The following is a 5,034-nucleotide window of genomic DNA, read 5'->3' as shown; positions in this document are numbered from 1 at the left end:
TGTCCCATTGCAGGGGATATTCCCAAGGGTGCCTTGTGCTGGCGAACACTGGGGGCAGTTCCCTTTCCCTGGGCAGGGCGGGCAGGGCACGTTTCCCCCCTCGAGGGTGGCTCCACAGTCCCACCCTGTGCCCTGGGAGCGTGGCAGAACACCTGGACCCACTGTCCTTGTCAGAGAGGGCACAAGGGATGGTTGGATGGGTGAGGGAATGGTTCAGGGAGTACAAGCACCATTAGAATGAGTAGGGCAGCACATGGAAAGGAAGGGGGGGAGTTAATCCAGACAAAATTCAAGACCTGCCCAACCTGTGATATTTTTAGGATCTCAGAGGTGTTGTGGTCCCCCGGAAGTATTGCCCAGGACTAGGCAGGAGACTTCAGGCTTGGTCACCCCCAGAGCAAGGTGGAAGCCCAGCAGTTTATTGGTTGGTTTGGCTTTTGGTGACAACAAGGTCCTCCTTTGGGACCAATCCTTGGCCTGGGCCATAAAGTCCCAGGGCAGAAGTGTGAGTTTGAGTGGGAAATGAGCAGCAGGGAGGGTTGGAAACAGCTCGGGGAGCAATTCAACAGGCTCCAGACCTGTGGCCAATACGAGCTCCAGAGGGGGAACTGAAGGTTCCTGCCAGTGCTAATGATGCCAATTGGAGCCTCTGGCAGAAGTAGGGTCGTGTAAGGGGGGACTCCTGAATTAGATGATCAATGGAGCATAGAGGTGTGAGAAAGAAATCCTATTAGGATGTGAAACCAGCTGGAGTGTGGTACAATGTAACTTGATGGCACAAGCTAATTGTAAGGTCCATTGTGCTTTTCAGCAAGTCAGCCTGATATCCCCTGTTATCAGAGCTGAGTTCTTCCTTGGTTCTGCTACATCTTGCAAGGTAGGTACATCTACCCTTGAAACACCATGGGAGAGGTCATCCCTAGGGGTGAGAAAGATGATGGTGAGAGGAAGATGATGTGGGCAGGGGTGGCTGGCCCCTTGCCCTACAAGTAGGGCAGGCCCAGACTGTTGCCACCAGGCAATGATCAGGCGGGGTTTGGCTGCCATTCAGGCCTCCCCTTACACTGCGTCCTGGCCCTACGTGGTGTAATGTGGAGCTGATCAAATGGGCTGTCAGGACTGCTGAGCTGAGCGATCCTCATCCTGCCACCGAGCCTGTGTTGCTCCGCGGGGACGCCCGCTAAGGGATGGGCACCGACCAGCTGCTGCAGATCCTGACAGCCCTGCCTGGCTGGGGGGGTGGGCACAGGTTAGTGATAGGAGGCAATCGAGAAAGAAGACTTTAAATATCCTTTAGTGTTCCTTTAATACCCTTTATTTAGTATTCATAATATTTTCCCTTTAATTTCCCCTATTACTAACCAAATATCGTGTTAATAGTTATCCATAAGATTGTGTTATGATCCTTTTTGGTATCCCTTTGACTCCCTTTTTACTAGTTAAGATTATACTGTATTGAATGCTGTTCTTAGTATTTGTTTTAATGCCACACAATAAGGCAGTTCATTTGTATCCTTTTTTAACTTTTGATTCTCTTTGCTAAGTTTATTATTATTATTCTCACTGTAATAAAGGTACCTTGTGTGTTTGAATGCTTGTGGCATTTGTCTTTATTCTGGGCATGTATCCTAATGAACTGTTACAGGTAGGAAGGAAGTGCCCTTAGGATTTGGGAATAGGAAGTTACTGGAAGCCAGCCCAAGATAGACCCTGTTGGAGAAGCGGCTCTGAGTATGTTCTTGGGCTTTAGTGGGAACTTAACAAATGCTAAGAGGGCCTGAAATCCCCCTAAGGCCTTGGGTAAAAAGCTCCTCCAGGATGCCCAGGCCAGGCCCTGCTCAGGAAGGCAGCCCCATGGAATGGAGATGGTGGATCCAAGGCAGAGCCAGAGCAGGGGTCGGGGCAGGAGCGAGGCCTCGGGAGGGAGTTGCCACCGGCCCTGTGGTTGAAGCAACAAGTGTAGATCCCCTGGACAGTGAGCACAAATCACTGGGGAAATGGGGAAAAGCCCCAGAGCAAGTGCTGGGAGCAGAGAGGGAGCATGCATGGCTCACTGCTGGGTCAGCCACATGTGTCAGTGGGAAGCACTTTTGGAAAGCAGGAGCTTATAACCCGTGCCAGAGGGAGTTTGAAGTCACAAAGGGGGGAGGCAAAAGTAGTCCATGTGCTGAGTGAGACACTGTACCTGTGGGAATGAAACAGGAAGAACTAGGGCAGTGTCAGGTTTGTAGGGATTTGGGGTCAGTTGGCAGTGGTTTGGCTACTTGGCTCCCAAGTGACACCCTCACGGAATTAGTGATTAAATGCAGACAAGGAAAATGGGAATATGTTCCTGTGAATAAATGTTAGTGGAGGGAATGATATTGCCATGTTTTAGCTTGATATCTTACAGAACCTGTGGATCCTGGCCATCCTCACAGCCCTTGTGGTCCCTCTGGGCGATGCTGTTGGCCCGGGCAGTTCCCTGGAAAAGGTGCCTGGGTCGGGTGCCTTGGTTTGATTTGGATGGAGATGGAAAAGCAGCTCCAAACCAGGACCCCAGGACAAGGTGACGTGGGAAGCAAATGGCCCTTGCCCAGGGGTCAGTGTCCCTTTGTGCCCGGGGGGACTCTCTGGCAGGGCCGGGGTCTGTCGGGCTCATTGTGCGGGCGGCTGTTGGTGCCCTCAGTGGGATTGGATGGATGTGATTCCAGGGGCTGGGAGCACTGTTGCCATGCAGTGCTGTAGTTTCCCTTACGGTGCCGGGTCCGGGGGGGTCTCCCTGGCATCGTTGTCCCCCTGTGTGAGCGGTGCCAGTCCCAGCCCCAGTGTCACAGCAGCAGGGCCGTCCCCTGGGCTCTGCCTGCTGGGCTGTTCTGGGAAGTGCTGCCAAAAGAGCAAAGGGATCAGCTGGGGCAGGGGATGGCACAGTTTGGCACCATCCTCCCGAGGCGAATATCGGTCCAACTGTTGGGTACCTGCTGCCTGTGTCCTGCAGCCCAACATCATCAGGATCATAGAATTCCTTTCTTCACTCTGATTCCAGTGCTTCCTCCTTGCCCCTGGCAGTGAGGCTGGGGGGACACGGGACTGGGAGGAACAGGAGCTGGTATTGGATTTGTAGACAGTGGAGACATGGAATTGTTTGGTAAGCAATGGCAAAGAGCTGGGCCAGGTGTATCCTGAGTGCTGAATTTAGGAGCACAAGGGATGCCCACTGTATTTACCCCCCACCCTTCACTCCAGAATGTGATGGGGAGTTTGGGCAGCTCTCTAATGGTTCCCCAAGATGTAATTGTTGTGCACAGGGGAACACCAGTAACTTATGAACTGGGCTGAGTGCACATGACATGGTGTGTATATTGTAATACAAAGAAATGAGGCACAGAAGGACTTAATGAGTACCAGTGAACTGATGTGGAGGGCTGTATTCACATCCTGGATTGCAAAAATTAACTGGATTTTGTCTCCTGAATTGCTGCAGTGCACCAACTGATATCGTGCTGGAAAAATATGACACTGCAATGTAAGTAAACCAGGGATACTTGTATGTAAATACAAATTATTGCCCTGTAAATTTGAAATAAGACTTGACTTGATCACCAAATGCAAACAGTAATTATAGGGGTCAATTAATGGCCTATGGGCATCAGGTAGAACAAGTCACTGCTCACCACTGGTGGGACATATTTACAGGATTCTCACCATCTGCTACAAAGTTTTTGAACACTTTAATCCATCCACTGATCACAGTAATTATACTGATTTTATGAACAATATGCAGTTGTTGACTCTGGGATCAACGAGAAGAAGTTGTTCAAAGGCTGCAGGTGCAGTGAGTGTGTGCTGGGCCAAGGCAGCCAAGGTGTGTGCAGCTGTTCCGTGCCCTCCACCCTTGGCCCCGCCGGGCGCCTGCCCAGCGCTCCAGGGGTGGCCAACGGGGAGCTCACGGGAACCTGCCCGTGCCCACGGCCCCACAGTGCCAGGCCTGGCCTAAAGCCGGCTTGGTTGGGCAGAGCCTGGCCAGCGGGACCCCCTTGGAGCCGCCCCACAGCGTCCCCTGGGGTGGAGGCACCTGCAGGAATTGTCCCAGTGCCGGAGCCTGCGGGATCGGCTGCCCCGGGGCTGCCAGTGGGCTGGGGGGGGAGCAGGAGGGGGCGGTGGGGAGGGATTTCTGCTGAGCCACAGTTCTGCCTTGCTCATTTCCTTTTGTATCCCCTAAATCTGTATCCCATGTGTTGGACTGTGTTTGTTTAAGCTGTTCCTATTATTCCATGACCGGTGAGGAGTTGTTTTCTGGAGTACCCTGCCTGTCAGCAAAACACCAGGCCCAAAGGATCCTGGCAAGTGCAGCCCTGGAAGAGACAGGAATATTCAAAAATGCACCAGTTCTTGTGAAGCTCAACCGTGTAAAACATTTATGGAGCTAAAATTCCACAGCCTTGAGCTGTTGGGTCCCAAATAATATTGGAGGGAGAGGCAGAAAATGCCACTGCTGCTGGGGCTGAACTGTGTGCAGTGACTGGGCAGGACTTTGCCCTGATGCCTGAGTGCATCTTTAGGATAGATCCCAACTGTCAGCCCCTGGCTCCATAACTTGAGAAGAGGGTGTTCCTGCCAGCCCAGCTGCTGTGTTGGTGGTCCTGGGGGCACCTCTTGCCCTGGCCTGCTGTGAATGTGTTTGTGTTGCAGCTCAATAAAGTCCCTTCTAGTGGTGATTGTGTCAATTTTGTGTCAGTTCCTTTCCCCTCTCCCCGTGGCTGCATCACTGGCTTGTGCCTAAATGAACTCTTCCCCTGCAGCAGTTCCCTGGTGCTCTCAGACAGGGTGGAGCTGAGGCTCCTGAGCAAAGGGAAAAAGGATCCATCCAAGGCAGGCCCGTGCTCACCCCCTGCCTTCCTCCAGCCTCCCGTGTTTCCAGTTCCCATCCCTGCTGGACACACAGCCTGTTCCCAAACAACCCCTGTTCCTGTTCTCTCTCTGTGTTTTTGAGGGGCATTCCTGGGCTGCTGCCCCCCATTCTTTATAAATGAAGTGCCAAGAGCCCCAAGTGCA

General features: G+C 52.5%; 1 long non-coding RNA gene across 2 annotated transcripts; it reads left to right on the top strand.

Annotated features, from left to right (window-relative positions):
- The first annotated feature begins 583 nt into the window (after positions 1 to 583).
- LOC135419814 (uncharacterized) lies at positions 584 to 3,507 on the top strand. 2 transcript variants are annotated; one of them, XR_010433160.1, is made up of 4 exons: positions 584 to 663; positions 1,646 to 1,731; positions 2,393 to 2,548; positions 3,464 to 3,499. It is a non-coding gene; the product is annotated as an uncharacterized LOC135419814 (long non-coding RNA). The 2 variants fall into 2 exon arrangements; XR_010433161.1 differs by lacking the exon at positions 2,393 to 2,548 and having other exon boundaries at positions 3,464 to 3,507.
- The last annotated feature ends 1,527 nt before the right edge of the window (positions 3,508 to 5,034 follow it).

This window comes from Pseudopipra pipra, chromosome 10 (genome assembly GCF_036250125.1).
Source record: "Pseudopipra pipra isolate bDixPip1 chromosome 10, bDixPip1.hap1, whole genome shotgun sequence".
Taxonomy (NCBI): Eukaryota; Metazoa; Chordata; class Aves; order Passeriformes; family Pipridae; genus Pseudopipra; species Pseudopipra pipra.
This window is presented reverse-complemented; position numbering and strand designations above follow the sequence as displayed.